The 17,298-nt window shown below is 40.2% G+C and overlaps 1 long non-coding RNA gene across 1 annotated transcript in view; it reads left to right on the top strand.

The window, feature by feature from the left end:
• The first annotated feature begins 5,261 nt into the window (after positions 1 to 5,261).
• LOC143651620 (uncharacterized) overlaps positions 5,262 to 17,298 on the top strand; it is a 66,187-nt gene continuing 54,150 nt past the window's right edge. Inside the window, exon 1 of the long non-coding RNA XR_013160076.1 lies at positions 5,262 to 5,384. This is a non-coding gene — a long non-coding RNA (uncharacterized LOC143651620). The remainder of the gene's footprint in view (positions 5,385 to 17,298) is intronic.

Below are 17,298 nucleotides of genomic sequence, written 5' to 3'. Positions count from 1 at the left end.
TTTACTTGATACAACATTTTTCTCTTCTGGCTGGTGAGAGGGGTGTGATGGCAAGTGATGATGCCCAGTTGTCTGATCAGGCAAGCACTGACCTGACCATTGCTGCAAGGATATTTTGTGGCTGGTTGATAAACTAAAAGGCTGAGGTATTGAAGTATCAGTCAGTTGATTGCATCTGTGGCTGATTAAATCTGTGATCAACTAAGGTATGTTTTCCAGCGATAATATAATCCAATCAGTTGGAAACTTTTAAGGAAGAAGAGAGACATTTTTATTGCTTCTTCAGCCAATGAGGCTTTTCCCTGGAGTACATCCAGACCCTTCATTAGAGCTGCATGCTTCACAGCCTGATCTGCCGATTTTGGACTCTTCCATTCCCATGGTTGCATAAGACGCCTTCATAAATCTCATATTTAAATTTTCCAAAGAGGCCACTAAAGTCCTAGATCGCCATGGTAAAATTTAGTCATGTTTGAAGATAATGAACTGAGTCAGTACCTTAATGCCTTAGCATGTAGTCAGAGGAGGAGAGAAGAGAAGGAATTTGACAGAGTAAGAAATACCCATGGGATTAGCAAATAATTAATCAAATAAAAAAGAAAATTTTAAAAGAACCAGAAAAGAATTTCACTGGATTATTTCCCTAACAGAAAACCTGAGTGGGAGAGCCAGGAGAAGCCCTCATATATTCCCATATTGAGAACTGAGGGAAAACAGAAGAGACCTCACATTAGATAGAAAGAAAAGTAAAAAATCAAATATTTTCCTTACCATGTTTCAACAGAAGAATGTCCAGAGAACAAGTTTGAGTATTGAACTAACAAAAGAATCCCTGAATAATCTGTAAGAGAGACTTCAAAGTACTCACAAGGTACCATTACTTGGGTAGGGATAGCAGGGGCTGTAAGTCAAGTTCGATCTTGATCAGAGTAAGGGAATCATTCATTCATTGTCAAATAGATAGTAAACCCAGACTTGATAAGGAGAGACAATTGGAAAAGTTTATGGTAAAGGGTGGGGAATGACTCTTTCAATAGGGAAAATACTGTGACAAGAAGATCAAAGGCAAAAAAGTCCTTCTTTTATAAAGAGGGGTAAATAGCACTAGAAAGGTCCAGATGTGGAGAGGTGGAAAAGTGGGATGAGAGAGTGGTATGATCAGATAGAAAATCAGAGAATGTTTTAAACTTAGACCACTCTTTGCAGGGAGTCCTTAAATAGAGGCTGTGTGCTGGCTCATACTGAGGATGGGCCAAAGATCAGAGAATTTAAGGACAGAGGGAGGCTCAACCCAAGTTTGCTTAACAAGCATTATATTTTGACTGATCAGTGGGGACAAGGGATACAGCTAGTCATTTAGAAGGAAAAAAATGGAAATGTGAAGGGTCTGTGACCAGCTTTGTCATAGGTAAAAAAAAAATTAAAAAATAAGGGACATTTGCTAGTCTTATCTAAGTCACTTTGAGAAGGGTGATCCTTTGCAGTAAGCCATTTACCAGGAAAGAAAAGTGGGACGGGGGGAGGGAATTACTTCTTTCTCTATTTTCTAGGGTCACAGGGTAAAGTTCAATATTGCCTCTCTATTATTACTGTTCTATGATTTTCTACACTTTTTGCTACATTGACTATCCTAATATTTTATGAAAGAGGAATATCTCCTTATAGTAACTGTGCTGATTTGAAAGTATACCCCAGAAAACCATGTCCTGTAACTCAATTAAACCACTCCATCAGAAGTGATAGGAACCACTCCATCAGAAGTGATGGGAACCACTCCATCAGAAGTGATGGGAACCACTCCATCAGAAGTGATGGGAACCACTCCATCAGAAGCTAGAACAACAGAACCAGGAACAAGGACCAGCAGGCACCAGCCACATGCCTTCCCATGTGACAGGCATCATTCTTTCTTGAGTCAAGTTATCTTACTCTGAATGCTTTAGTTTGGGCACTCTTATGGCCTTATAACTGTTGACTTGTAATTCATAATTCCCTTTTTAAACACCATTCCATTTCTGGTATATTGCATTCTAACAAACCAGAACAGTAACAAAATAAAAGAAAATTGAAGGAAAAAACTACACATTTCTAAGAACAATTCAGAAAAAAGTTAGAAAGTAGAAAATTTACCCCTGATTCCAGTAATTGGGCATTGTACCTGTGTCCACAATAAAAATTAAAGTTCTGGTGTCCATCTTTTCGTCTATATGCCTATGTATTAATGTGTATCACAAATCACTTTCTTTGTGTGCATGTTAAAATATTGTACATTATATAATGATAATATTAATTTAACTAGTATTTATTCAGGTGTTATTTTGTCCCAGGCATTGTACTGAAAATTTTCATTTAATTAAAACACATAAAATGCATATGCATGCCATGTGTTTTATGAATTTACCCATTGTTTAGGTGAGAAAATAAAAAATAACACAAGTAGAATGTATATTACCAATTTCAAAGCATCAATCAATGAAGAGTTCAAACTCCAACTGGCCCCTATCCTGCAGTGACTGAGTTCTTCACCTGCGCTAAATGAACACTATTATATATTTCTATTGGCTCTTTTCCACATAGCTGCAAAGAGCATTTATTGCCTAGAGGATTTTTTTTGTTTGTTTTTATTGTTATTTGTTTCTACGTTTATGTTATAGCTGTTGTGTAAATTTCTGAGGAAGATTCACTATCAACAGAAATGATTCAATGTCTCCATTTCACCTGCACCTCAGCAAGCTACATGTTAATATGTTATATAGTCTGTCATTAGCATAAAAACTTATATCATCTTTTAACTGCGCAGGAATGATTAGCTGTTGTATTTATTACCTTTGTGACCATATTCTTTTAAATTATATATGATCCTCAGAATGAGAGTGATAGAGTTAATCCACATGAGACCTACCCTATAAGAATCACTAAAGAGAGTTCTACAGGCTGAAAGGAAAAGACAGGGGAGAGCAGCTTGGAGGAAAGTGTAGAAATGAACCTTACCAGGAAGGGTAACTAAAAGGGTAAAAAGAGAGATTAAGAAAAAGGTGTGACATATAAAAGCCAAATAATAAAATGGCTGAGTATTGCCTTTTAAGTAATAACATTGAATGTTAATGGATTAAACTTCCCAATCGAAATACACAGGTTGGCAGAATGGATAGAAAAGTATGATTCATCTATATGCCGTCTACAAGAAACTCACCTTAGACACAAGGACACAAATAGGTTGGAAGTGAAAGGTTGGAAAAAGATATTCCATGCAAAGGTTACCACAAAAAGAGCTTGGGTAGATATATTAATATCAGACAAAATAGATTTTAAATGCAAAACTGCTACAAGAGAAGAAAAAGGGCACTGTATATTAATGAAAGGGGCATCCACCAAGAAGAAATAACAATCAACAATATTTATGCACCTAACCATAGTGCTCCAAAATACTTGGAGCAAACATTGGCAAAACTGAAGGGAGAAATAGGCAAAACAGAAAAAGAAACAAAAGGACAAACATTGTATGATCTCACTAATATAATTAAGTACAATAAGCAAATTCATAAAGTTAGAATTTGGAATATCAATTACCAGGTGATAGAAGAGGAGTAGAGAATGGAGAGCTGATGTTTAATTTGTGCCTAAATTCTCATTAGGTCAATTGTAAATGTTTAAAAATGGATAGAGGTGATAATGGCACAATACCATGAGGATAGTTAATGGCACTACATTATGTATATGAATGTGGTTGAAAGGAGAAGTTTTCAATCATGTATGTTACTAGAAGGAAAGCTAAAGAATAAACCATGGGACTGTGTAACATAGTGAACCCTGTGGTCGATGATGTCTGTGGAAAATAGTACAAATACAAGAATGTTCTTTCACAAAATATAATAAATGTATGTTATTGTTACAAGATGTTGATAAAAGTGTCATAAATATACCTAATGCAAACTATTTGAATATGAATAAGTCTATAGAGGCAGAGTTAGATTAGTGGTTATGCAAGGCTGGGGAAGGATAGAGGGATTGAGAGGTAACTGCTAAGGGGCATGGGTTTTTTCTTTGTGGAGGAATGAAAATGTTATAAAATTGATTTCTGTGATTATACTAAAAGCCATTAATCATACACCTTGGGTAGATTTTATGGTCTGTGAATATATCTCAATAAAATTGCTTAAAAATCCTACTAACTTTATGACATTCTGTTAGGATTAACAGCAACTGATAGAAACCAACTGAAGATTTTCCATGCTATTCTCCACCTCCTTTTCCATATTTGTAGTGTTCCCCAAAACCATTAAGAGTGGTTAAAGAAAAAGGATGTATAATATTTTTCCTTTTAAATCTAGGGTGGAATAATCATGACTGATGTAATATTTAACTACTCTGTAAAGACGCAGAGATCTAAATAATCACTTAAGGACCTTTAGTTTCAATGAGTATATAAACATTTTAAATTACAAGTTAGAAAGATTGATTAACTTAGTGAGTGAAGATAGGGCATGCCTTTTTTTTTTTTTTTCATGGGCAGGCACTGGGAATAGTCTCTGGCAGCTGCTCCTGGCCTCTACCTCCCGGCTGGCCCTCTGATTTGCCAGCCCCTAATGGACCTCTGTAGAAAGAGAGATACTATGCTTCTAGGTCTGAGGGTGTTGGAATCTCCAGGCATCTGTATCCCCACTTCTCCTGACTACTGTGGTTATGAGGGGCCTCTTCTGAAGGCAGACAGCCAGTCAGCCAAGTTGAAATTTATACCAGAATTCTATTACCTAATTTTTAAACAAAATGACATGAAATCAGACTTTTCAGCAGGCAGGTGAAAACTCTGCCTGCTGAAATAGCCTCTGGCATGGCAGGTGAGAACTCTGCCTGCTGAGCCACTGTAGCCCTCCCAAAATTTATCTTGGGTTAATTTTACTTTTTTTTTTCTAGGCATGGACAGGCTCTGGGAATTGAACCCAGTTCTCCAGCATGGCAGGCGAGAACTCTACTGCTGAGCCACCATTGCCTGCTGAGGGCATGCCATTTTTAAAAGCATGAAAAATTAATTAAACTATCATACCAACCAATTGGTAAGGAATGAATGACTTTTCGCTGAAAGAAATGGAATTTCACCCAACAAGGTAAAATTGTAGGTAGTGTTGGTACAGCTGCCCTCAATATCATTAAGGATCCCCATTCTTTCTTTATTTGTACTCTACCATCTTGGATGTGCTGGGCTTTGGTTTTGATGCCTTGACCTCATAATGGCAAAACAATGCAGCAGATCCAGTCATGAAGTCCATGATCCAGACATGAAGAAGAGAAAGGGGTGGTACTGCCACACCTGTCCCTTTTATAAGAAAAGCAAACTTTTCTTAGTGGGACATTGATATAGAACTCTTTACATCTAACTTCAATCGGTAAATTACCTTGTATTTTGTATCCTTCATTGTGAGAAAAAAAAGGGGGTAGAGTGTTGGGATGGTTATTGAGCCAGACAGCCAAAAGTAACTTCCACACAAACTAAGTTAATTGGGTTTTTTGAATCCTTGTCTCATGCACCATAAATATGTAATGCTAAAAGGTAAATTCATGAAAATAGTGGCTGTAGTAGAAAACGCCTTACAGTGCTTTAGCATATAAATTTTTTTTGTATATAAATCCTTGAATGGGTTAATAGGGAAAATTTAGCATGAATAGGAAGTGAGTTATTAATCACTTTCAAATATACAATTCAGTGGTATTAATTGCATTTACAACATTGTACTACCAATTGAAAGAGGTTAAAGTTTGAAATTTTAGATTGTATTTATGTTACCAAAATAAAAAATGTAAAAAGCCACAGAATTGAACAACACAAATACTGAACCCTAAAATAACGGACTTAAATTAATAGTACGATTATAATAGTTTTATCAATTGTAATGAAAATACCACATTAATGCAAAGTGTTAATAACAAGGAAAAATATGAAGGGGTATGTGAGGGCTATGTACTCTCAGCATGATTTTCCTGTAAACCTACAGTTTCTCTAAAAAAAGAAAGATTATGATACATTCAATCAGGAAACGTGTCTATTCTACCTCATTACTTTATTCAACTTTCTGCCAATATTGAGGTTAATGAAGAGTAATGGGCAGCTGTTGCATAATTTTTTTAATTACCATGACATTTTCTAAAAATTAGAATTAATAATTATAATTGCATCAACAGCATTAAATTTCCTTTTACTTAAATTATCTAAAAATTACATTCCTTATTAATGTATCATGATTTTGATTTTATCTCTTTGTACACCTGTTTTAGTGGTTATTCTATTGTAGGAGGTGAAAAACTATAACTAGAGAGTCAAATCGTCCCCATGAACTGTTTGTGTAAAGAGAGTTGTATAGGAATACAGCCACATCCCTTTATATATGTAGTATCTAGGACTACTACCAGTCTAAAATGGCAAAGTTCAATAATTGCAACAGAAACAATATAGTCCATAGAGCGAAAAATATTAACTGTCTTTGATAACATGTAGTGGTCAGCCTGGGACCTGGGCTGTTCATTCTTTGGTGCTCATTATGATGAGAACAACTACAGGCAGCTGGAGAAGGGCATGTGCCCTTGAGTTCATAAACAAATTCAAAAAGTTGCTTTTCCAACCTCCTTCTTTTATATGACCTACTTCTGGGAACCCCATTACAGTCCTTTAGTCAGTAGTTTGGGACCATGAGTTTGCCCATACCTAGTACCAAGTGGTCAGAGGCAGAGATAGAAAATAAATAGCATTAATGGGCTGTGGCAACAATGACTTGGATCTGCAACTCTATTCACAGGAAATTAAGATTCCTACACTCACAGTATTCTTTCTGATGATTTCATGCCAGGGCTGCCAGACAAATACCCCACCCAGGGTTGCATTAACAATAGGAATTTTTTGGCTTCTAGTTTGGAGGTTAGAAGGCCAAAATTAAGACGTAGGCAAGGCCATCCTTTCCCGAGAATTAGTAGCATTCTGGTGTCGGCAGCCCTCTGTTACATGGTCTTTCTCTCCTTTGTCTCCTGTGGCTTTCTATGATTCAGTTTCCCAGTTTCTTATCACGTAAGGCCTCTAGTCATATGGATTGACAATCGTCCATTATTCATGCTATCTTAGTCTCATGCTTCAGAAAAATAATGTCAGTATTAACCTCTGATCTTCACAAATTGCTGAGTCCTGAAACGTTTCATCAACCATATAGGTGGTTGGCAGTAAAAGCAAGGTTTTTAACTTCTTCACACGATGAACCTTAGACTCTGAAAGCCCAGCCCAGAAAAGCACTCCCAGGAGCACCTTTTCTTGTGCATGTTCTGTTATACCTTGGGAACTCTGAGGCTTGGTCACCAAGTCTAATGTGCAATGAAGGAAATCCTCCACTTATAAAGCCAGGCAACTCCTCTAGGGAGGTAGTTCCTCATGCACTGAACTTGGAGATAGGAACAACACGAAGAACAAAATAATAACATTATATTATCAACCATATGTAATCCAGATTGGCTTCTGTCTCCAGTTAATTCAGACAGGGCTACAGCAGGGAATGTTTTGCACACAGGGATAAGGACCAGAGTTGAGTACAGGCACTTCTCTAGATTATTCTATTATAGTACCCAGTGAATTTACTTTTTGCTTCTCTGTATGCAGATGTATAAACTCATTCTCAGAACAAAGCTGTTCATCTCTGTCATTTGTAGTGGCCAGGTAGTAACAGAGCTGGTGTTATGAATTAAATTGTGTACCACAAAAAGATATGTTCGAGTCATAACTACAGGTCATATGTATATGACCCCCTGTGAAAATAGGATTCTTGAAAGTGATGAGTCAGTTAAGGGGAGGCCAACCTGGATTAGGAAGGGTCCTTAATCCAATATTATGGTTTTTGCTTCTAAGAAGAGGAAATTTAGACACAATCAGTAGAAGACAGAGGGGGAGATAGAGAGAGCTGGACCTGTGATAGAGGCAGAAATGTAATTATGCCATTGTTTGTTGACAATCTAACACCAGTACCACACAGATTAGAGAGGAAGCCTGGACTTACTGACACCTTTAATTCAAACTTCTAGCTTGAGAAATAGTGAAATGACTTTTTTGTTGTTGTTTTAATACAATAGTCTATGGAACTTGTTGCAGCAATCCTGGCAAACAAGACTGCTGGTTACCCATTGTTCAAGTTTGTAAAAGCTGCCAGAATGCAGTATATCAGAACTAGAATGGCTTTTAGTTGTTGTAGTTGTTTTTGTTTTCGCTTTTGCATGGGCAAGTACCAGGAAACGAACCCTAGAACAACTTCTAAAAAGGGGAGTTTAGTAAGTTACACATTTACACCTCTAAAGAAGTGAAAGTGTCCAAATTAAGGTACCAACAAGAGGTTACCTTCACTCAAGAAACCCAGTGGGTCAGGAACTCCTGGGAAGCCATGTGGCTGGCATCTGCTAGTCCCTAGCTCCTGAGCTCTTCTGCTTTCAGCCTCTGTTCCTGTGTGTTTCCTCACTTTGCCTCTCTGGGGCTGGCTTTCATCTCTTGGCTTCCTTTGGCTGTCTCCAAGTTCTGGCTTGCTTAACATCTCATAGCAATGTCTGCTAGGTTCTAAGTACCTCCAAACATCCGTGTCTCTGTTCTCCACATCTCTGCATCTATAGCAGTTCTGCTGTGAAGTTTCTGTCAACTCTGAGGCTTCTGTCATTTCTGTCTCTCTCTCCAAAATGTTATCTCTTTTAAAGGATTCCAGTAAACTAATCAAGACTCACCTGGAATGGGTGGAGTCATATCTCCATCTAATCAAAAGTTCACATCCAGAAAAAAAAACAAAGAAAAACAAGTTCACATCCACAATTGGACATGTCACATCTCCATGGAGATAATCTAATCATAAATTTCCAACATGCATTATTGAAACAGGATTAGATGAAATGGCTGCTCCCACAAGATTAGATCAGGATTTAAACATGGCTTTTCTGAGATACATAAATGCTTTCAAAATGGCACATCCAAAGAGCAAACTAAACACAAAAGGAGAAGGAAGGAAATGACAAAGGTTAGAGCAGATATAAATGAAACAGAAAACAAACAACAACAAAAATAGAATCAACAAAAATAAAAGTTGGTTCTTTGAAAAGATCAATGAAATTGAAAAACCTTTAGGTAGAATGAAAAAGAAAAAAGAGGAAAAAAATGGCACATCCGTTTACTAGGGAACTTGTCATTTGTTTAAAATGTCAATACAGGAAATAAGCTCTATTGGCATCTCCTTAGTTCAGTGAAAATAAGGATTTCCTCTGAAAAATAGAAAACTCTACTATGATTACGATGGTCACACACACACAGAAAAACTTCTAGGAGGAGCAATCCAAGTTGGTATAGTGTTCTGAGCATAAAATTATAGATGCGGTTTTCTGATAATCCCCATTTCCCTTTCTAAGGTGTAGTCTCTTTGCATTGCCACTTTGTGATATCAAGATGACTGTTGCACCTAAAGGATTTTTTCATTCAGGAATGAGGGATGAAGTGTAATGACCAAGGCAAATGTCTTCTCATTTTAGTATATAATCTTGTTTATTCTGGAAAGGAATCTGTGTTTAGAAACTTAAACTTGTGTTTTTGGTACAATTGTGTCATCTGGCCACCCTATATACAAGGGAGATTGGGATTCTCAGTGGTTCCCATTTCAGGGACTATGGTGTAGGAAGGTCCATGATGGGTGCACAGTTTCTGTTTGAGGTGATGGAAAATTTGGGGTTAATGGGTATTGATTGTAGCATCATAATATTGGGAATGTAATTAGTAAAATTGAATTGTGCACTTGGAGTAGTCAAAATGGGAAAATTTGAGTTGTATACATGTTCATACTATGGAAAGTTAAAGAAAAAAATAGAACCACACAGTAGGCTTGAGGTAAATTCGTAGTATCTGTCACACTCCCCTCTTCTGCCTGGGGTATGTATATGTTCTGGGGAGAAGGTAGGGCCTAGTCTATAAGTGGCCAGTACTGAAATAGAGGATAACAGCCAATATTTCAAATCACAGATGTATTAGTTAGGGTTCTCTAGAGAAACAGAACCAACAGGGAACACTTGCAAATATAAAATTTATGAAAGTGTCTCATGTGACCGTAGGAACGCAGAGTCCAAAATCCACAGGGCAGGCTGCGAAGCCGATGACTCCAATGGATGGCCTGGACGAACTCCACAGGAGAGGCTCACCAGCCAAAGCAGGAATGCAACCTGTCTCCTCTGAGTCCTCCTTAAAAGGCTTCCCATGATTGGATTTAGCATCACTAATTGCAGAAGACACTCCCCTTTGGCTGATTACAAATGGAATCAGTTGTGGATGTAGCTGACGTGATCATGACCTAATCCTATGAAATGTCCTCATTGCAACAGACAGGCCAGCGCTTGCCCAATCAGATGAACAGGTACCACAACTTGGCCAAGTTGACACCTGTCCCTAACCATGACAGTCCACCCCTTGTCAACTTGGCATATATATATATCACCTTAGACCATACTTAATTTCCAAATGAAAACAAATAAGCACCCTTTTTTTTTTTTTTACCTGACAATACTCAACTGTCCTGCATATAACTGGAAACACATTAAATCTCTCCAGAATAGCGTGCAAATCCTTGGGCAACATTCATTCTTAAACTTGATATCTTACAACTTAAATAGTATAACACAAACAAAACAGCATTACAGTCCTCGTTTCTGTAACTGATCACGTGGTCGAAGTTCATATTTATCACTACCTTCTTCCACTACCCATTGCATGTTCCCTTTCCCCTCAGCAAGCACTTCAGCTGGCCGTGGTTCTTTGCCTGGTGGGGTGACCCAAACCTTCATTCCTGAAGTCTCAGAGCCATTAGTGGTCCTGCCTGGATTGTGTTGTTGCAGTTTTCCATTGATTTTAATCACAGGGCATGGTAGTACTAATAGACGCCCCAGGGGATCTCCTATATTCCAAGAAAACTCTTCTTTACCTCCATTATGTAGTTGCAGTCCTACTTCCTTCTGATAGTCAGGGTCAATTACCCCAGACAATAATGTAATCCCCTTCTTGGTGTGTTGATCCAGAGGCATAAGTAGCCCAAAGTGGCCAGGTGGCAATCTTAACTTCCATTTCAGTGGTATCACTGTTGTTTCTCCTGGAGAAAGCACACCCCGTTTTGGAACTAAAACCTGTAGACCAGCAGAACTCAGGGTAGCAGGGACAGGAAGCAAAAATTTTCCTAGTGGATCACTAGGAGTAATAGTGAGTGGCACCACACCCATTTCCACCCCTTGGTTCCTGGACCCATGGATCCTGGCTATGGGAGAAACAGCACCATACAGTGGATGCTGATTCAGAGCATACACAGCTTCCTGGAGAACATTACCCCAGCCTTTCAAGTTTTTCCCACCTAGTTGGCACCGTAATTGAGTTTTCAAAAGGCCATTCCACCGTTCTATCAATCCCGCAGCTTCTGGATGATGGGGAACATGGCAAGACCAGAGAATTCCATGAGCATGTGCCCATTCTCGCACTTCATTTGCTGTGAAGTGTGTTCCTTGATCCGAAGCAATGCTATGTGGAATACCATGATGATGGATAAGGCATTCTGTAAGCCCACGGATAGTAGTTTTGGCAGAAGCATTGCATGCAGGGAAAGCAAACCCATATCCAGAGTATGTGTCTATTCCAGTTAGAACAAATCGCTGCCCCTTCCATGAAGGGAGTGGTCCAATGTAATCAACCTGCCACCATGTAGCTGGCTGATCACCTCGGGGAATGGTGCCATATCGGGGGCTGAGTGTGGGTCTCTGCTGCTGGCAGATTGGGCACTCAGCAGTGGCTGTAGCCAGGTCAGCCTTGGTGAGTGGAAGTCCATGTTGCTGAGCCCATGCATAACCTCCATCCCTACCACCATGACCACTTTGTTCATGAGCCCATTGGGCAATAACAGGAGTTGCTGGGGAAAGAGGCTGACTGGTATCCATAGAACGGGTCATCTTATCCACTTGATTATTAAAATCTTCCTCTGCTGAAGTCACCCTCTGGTGTGCATTCACATGGGACACAAATATCTTCATGTTTTTAGCCCACTCAGAAAGGTCTATCCACATACTTCTTCCCCAGACCTCTTTGTCACCAATTTTCCAATTATGGTCTTTCCAAGTCCCTGACCATCCAGCCAAACCATTAGCAACAGCCCATGAGTCAGTATACAAACGCACCTCTGGCCAGTTTTCCTTCCAAGCAAAATGAACAACCAGGTGCACTGCTCGAAGTTCTGCCCACTGGGAGGATTTCCCCTCACCACTGTCCTTCAAGGACACCCCAGAAAGGGGTTGTAATGCTGCAGCTGTCCACTTTCGGGTGGTACCTGCATATCGTGCTGAACCATCTGTAAACCAGGCCCGAGTTTTCTCTTCCTCAGTCAATTCACTGTAAGGAACTCCCAAGAGGCCATAGCTCTGGTCTGGGAAAGAGAAGGTAATGTGGCAGCAGGAGTGGAAACCATGGGCATTTGTGCCACTTCTTCATGTAACTTACTTGTGCCTTCAGGACCTGCTCTGGCTCTATCTCGTATATACCATTTCCACTTTACAATAGAGTGCTGCTGTGCACGCCCAACTTTATGGCTTGGTGGGTCAGACAGCACCCAACTCATGATAGGCAACTCAGGTCTCATGGTAACTTGGTGGCCCATGGTTAAGCGTTCAGTCTCTACTAAGGCCCAGTAGCAGGCCAAAAGCTGTTTCTCAAAAGGAGAGTAGTTATCTGCAGCAGATGGTAAGGCTTTGCTCCAAAATCCTAAGGGTCTGCATTGTGATTCTCCTATAGGGGCCTGCCAAAGGCTCCAGACAGCATCTCTATTTGCCACTGACACTTCCAGCACCATTGGATCTGCTGGATCATATGGCCCAAGTGGCAGAGCAGCTTGCACAGCAGCCTGGACCTGTTGCAGAGCCTCCTCTTGTTCAGGTCCCCACTCAAAATTAGCAGCTTTTCTGGTCACTCAATAAATGGGCCGGAGGAGCACACCCAAATGAGGAATATGTTGTCGCCAAAATCCAAAAAGACCCACTAGGCGTTGTGCCTCTTTTTTGGTTGTGGGAGGGGCCAGATGTAGCAATTTATCCTTCACCTTAGAAGGGATATCTCGACATGCCCCACACCACTGGACACCTAGAAATTTTACTGAGGTGGAAGGCCCCTGTATTTTTGTTGGATTTATCTCCCATCCTCTGACACGCAAATGCCTTACCAGTAAATCTAGAGTACTTGCTACTTCTTGCTCGCTAGGTCCAATCAACATGATATCATCAATATAATGGACCAGTGTGATGTCTTGTGGGAGGGAGAAACGATCAAGGTCTCTGCGAACAAGATTATGACATAGGGCTGGAGAGTTGATATACCCCTGAGGCAGGACAGTGAAAGTATATTGCTGACCTTGCCAGCTGAAAGCAAACTGTTTCTGGTGGTCCTTACTAATAGCTATTGAGAAAAAAGCATTTGCCAGATCAATAGCTGCATACCAGGTACCAGGGGATGTATTGATTTGCTCAAGCAATGATACTACATCTGGAACAGCAGCTGCAATTGGAGTTACCACCTGGTTGAGTTTACGATAATCCACTGTCATTCTCCAAGACCCATCTGTTTTCTGCACAGGCCAAATAGGAGAGTTGAATGGGGATGTGGTGGGAATCACCACCCCTGCATCTTTCAGGTCCTTAAGAGTGGCAGTAATCTCTGCAATCCCTTCAGGAATACGGTATTGCTTTTGATTTACTATTTTGCTTGGTAGGGGCAGTTCTAGTGGCTTCCACTTGGCCTTTCCCACCATAATAGCCCTCACTGCATGAGTTAGAGAACCAACGTGGGGATTCTGCCAGTTGCTCAGTATGTCTATGCCAAATTATACATTCTGGAACTGGGGAAATAACTACAGGATGGGTCCGGGGGCCCACTGGACCCACTGTGAGACGGACCTGAGCTAAAACTCCATTGATCACCTGGCCTCCATAAGCCCCCACTCTGACTGGTGGTCCAGAGTGACGTTTTGGGTCCCCTGGAATTAATGTCACTTCTGAACCAGTGTCTAATAATCCCCGAAATATCTGATCATTTCCTTTTCCCCAATGCACAGTTACCCTGGTAAAAGGCCGTCGGTCTCCTTGGGGAAGACTTAGAGGAAGGTTAACAGTATAAATTTGTGGCAGTGTAACAGGTTTCTTCCCCATAGGGACCTGGCCTCCCCTTCATTCAAGGGGCTCAGGGTCTGTAAACTGTTTCAAGTCTGGAAATTGGTTAAGGGGCCGTGACTCTGTGTTTTTGTAATTCAGGTTAGACTTCTGTTCCCTTGACCTAGAACTCTTTTGTTTATACAGCTCCAACAAGAATTTAGTAGGCTGCCCTTCTATTGTATTTCTAGGCACCCCATGATTTACTAGCCAATGCCACAAATCTCTGCGTGTCATATAATTTTGATGCCTCCTTTGAGTTTGTTGTCTATTATAATACCCATGTCTACCCTGTCTTTGGTGATTAAGTGCTGCCACCTGGCTTCTGCCAACTCGGGATCCTGTCATCCCCATTGTGTTTAAGGATTCCAGCTCAGTGACAGCAGTTCCTACAGTAATATCTGACCTACAGAGAAGTGCAACCACAGAGCTCTTGAGGGATGATGGTGCTAGTCTCACAAATTTATTTCTCACTGTTCTGGTAAAAGGTGCATCCTCTGGACATTCCTGGGGTGTAAGAGCAGGCTTTGCATGATAAATCCACTCTAACATCCCAATCTCTCTAAGCCTCTGGATCCCCTCATCTACATTATACCAGGGCAGTTCTGGCATTTCAACCTCAGGTAATGTTGGCCACCTTTAGATCCATGTTTCAACCAACCACCCAAACAAGCTGTTAACACCTTTTCTAACTGCTCTAGCTATAACATTGAATGCAGAATCTCTGCTTAGTGGGCCCATATCAATAAATTCAGCCTGATCCAGCCCTATATTCCTCCCACCATTATCCCACACTCTTAAAATCCATTGCCACACATATTCCCCTGATTTCTGTCTATATAAATTGGAAAACTCACACAGTTCTTTTGGAGTATAACGTACCTCCTCATGTGTGATACTTTATACCTCACCTTTAGGGGCCTGTTGGGACTTTAGTCTAGTTATAGGTCTAGAAGAAATGAGGGGTGGTGGGGGTGGGTCATGAAAAGAATTAGAAATATCTTCCAAGCCATTTGCTTCAGGGCTTTCATTTTCAGTTTCATCTGGTGAAACAGGATTAATAACTCTAGGGCTAATCCCTTCAGGAGGAGGTTGGGTGGCCAATTCCTCAAGGCAGACTGGAGGTGGGGCGGCTATGTCCTCAGGGCAGACTATTACAGGGTTATCTAAAGAAGGCTCAGCATGGTCTAGGGTTTCAACCTCACCCCCAACATCATTATCAATCCATATGTCACCATCCCATTTTTCAGGGTCCCACTCCTTTCCAATCAATGCCCTCACTTTAACAGCAGACACCATGCAAGACTGAGATTTCAGTTTACGTTGTAAAGTTGCTACTCTAACAATAAGATTCTGAGTCTGATTTTCAGAGATCTCAAGTCTACGGCTATAGGAAATAAAATTTTCCTTCAGGGATACTCATAGAAACCTCTACATCTTTCAGACGGCACTTAAGCTTCTTGTTTGAAGCCTTAAGCCCATCCCTTTCACCCTTTAATGTCGACAGTGTATCTAACAACAACCAACCAGCATCTCTATAACTCTTACTCCTACAAAACTCTGTAAAGGTGTCAAAAACATTATCCCCCAGAGTCTGGCTTCGTACAAGCGAAGCATTAGGAGAATCGAATGATGATATTTTGACTATCTCCTTTGCCAACTCAGTCCATGGATTGGGAGTGTCATTCTGATTACGGGAATCAGAGTCCTTAGTGTCTCTGAGCCCAGTCAGAGTAGAAAACCATTCATAAAAACCCATTTTTAAGATTCTGTTCCTTAAGAACCACTCCCGGTACCAAGATGTATTAGTTAGGGTTCTCTAGAGAAACAGAACCAACAGGGAACACTTGCAAATATAAAATTTATGAAAGTGTCTCATGTGACCGTAGGAACGCAGAGTCCAAAATCCACAGGGCAGGCTGCGAAGCCGATGACTCCAATGGATGGCCTGGACGAACTCCACAGGAGAGGCTCACCAGCCAAAGCAGGAATGCAACCTGTCTCCTCTGAGTCCTCCTTAAAAGGCTTCCCATGATTGGATTTAGCATCACTAATTGCAGAAGACACTCCCCTTTGGCTGATTACAAATGGAATCAGCTGTGGATGTAGCTGACATGATCATGACCTAATCCTATGAAATGTCCTCATTGCAACAGACAGGCCAGCGCTTGCCCAATCAGATGAACAGGTACCACAACTTGGCCAAGTTGACACCTGTCCCTAACCATGACAACTGTGAAACTCTCCTAAATCTATCACCTTTCATGAATCTATCACCTTTGCCACTTATTTTTCCTGAAAATATTCCCTTTTCTCTTGCATGGCAATAATAAAAATAACTATTTCATAGATGCCTTGTATGATTTAAACACTTTAACAAATCTAAAGAATTATCAACAATGATTAGAGAAAATAATTGCTCAGTAATAATTACTTATTGATTTTCACCTGACTTGGTATTTTACTTTCAGGTTGGTGAGCAGAGTAGGTAACTAGAAACAATGCAAAATCAGGACTATATACCTTCTTTGTTTGTCATGAAACCAGTCACTACCAGCCAGTTAATTCTGAAGGTTCATATAGGCAAGGAAATTTGAATTGCCTTACAATTATTTGATCACCCATTCAGAGGTGGATATAACCAAGGGTAACAAGGTAAGAAGCTAACATTCATATTGGTCAACTGAAAAGAACTCATATGGCCATATTCATGGTATTGTAAATAGAATGAGCAAAGAGTATGGGATAAATAGTAGGCAGAACTCATCAATTTTAACTATACAGTAGGATACTATTGAAGAATTTATTCTATAAACCCCATTCATATTGGGTATAGTTGTATGGTTAGTTTGAACAAGAAAAGGTGGTTAATGCATCATTTCAGTGAACCCAAAACATGGTGCCGCCACGTGACCTGTGCTTTCCTATGTGTGGAGGATATCCAGCTGTTAAGAATAGAGAAAGCTATTGCTGGTCCAGATACAACAGTCAAGTGGACGTTCCAATGGAGCGGTGATTTCCATTGCCACAGAGAGGATGGAGTTTAAAAAATAACAGTAAAGCATACCTACTAGAGTGAGGTAA

This window comes from Tamandua tetradactyla, chromosome 12, assembly GCF_023851605.1.
Source record: "Tamandua tetradactyla isolate mTamTet1 chromosome 12, mTamTet1.pri, whole genome shotgun sequence".
NCBI classification, from domain to species: domain Eukaryota; kingdom Metazoa; phylum Chordata; class Mammalia; order Pilosa; family Myrmecophagidae; genus Tamandua; species Tamandua tetradactyla.
Note: the sequence above shows the minus strand (reverse complement) of the source record. Positions and strands in the feature narration are given on the sequence as shown.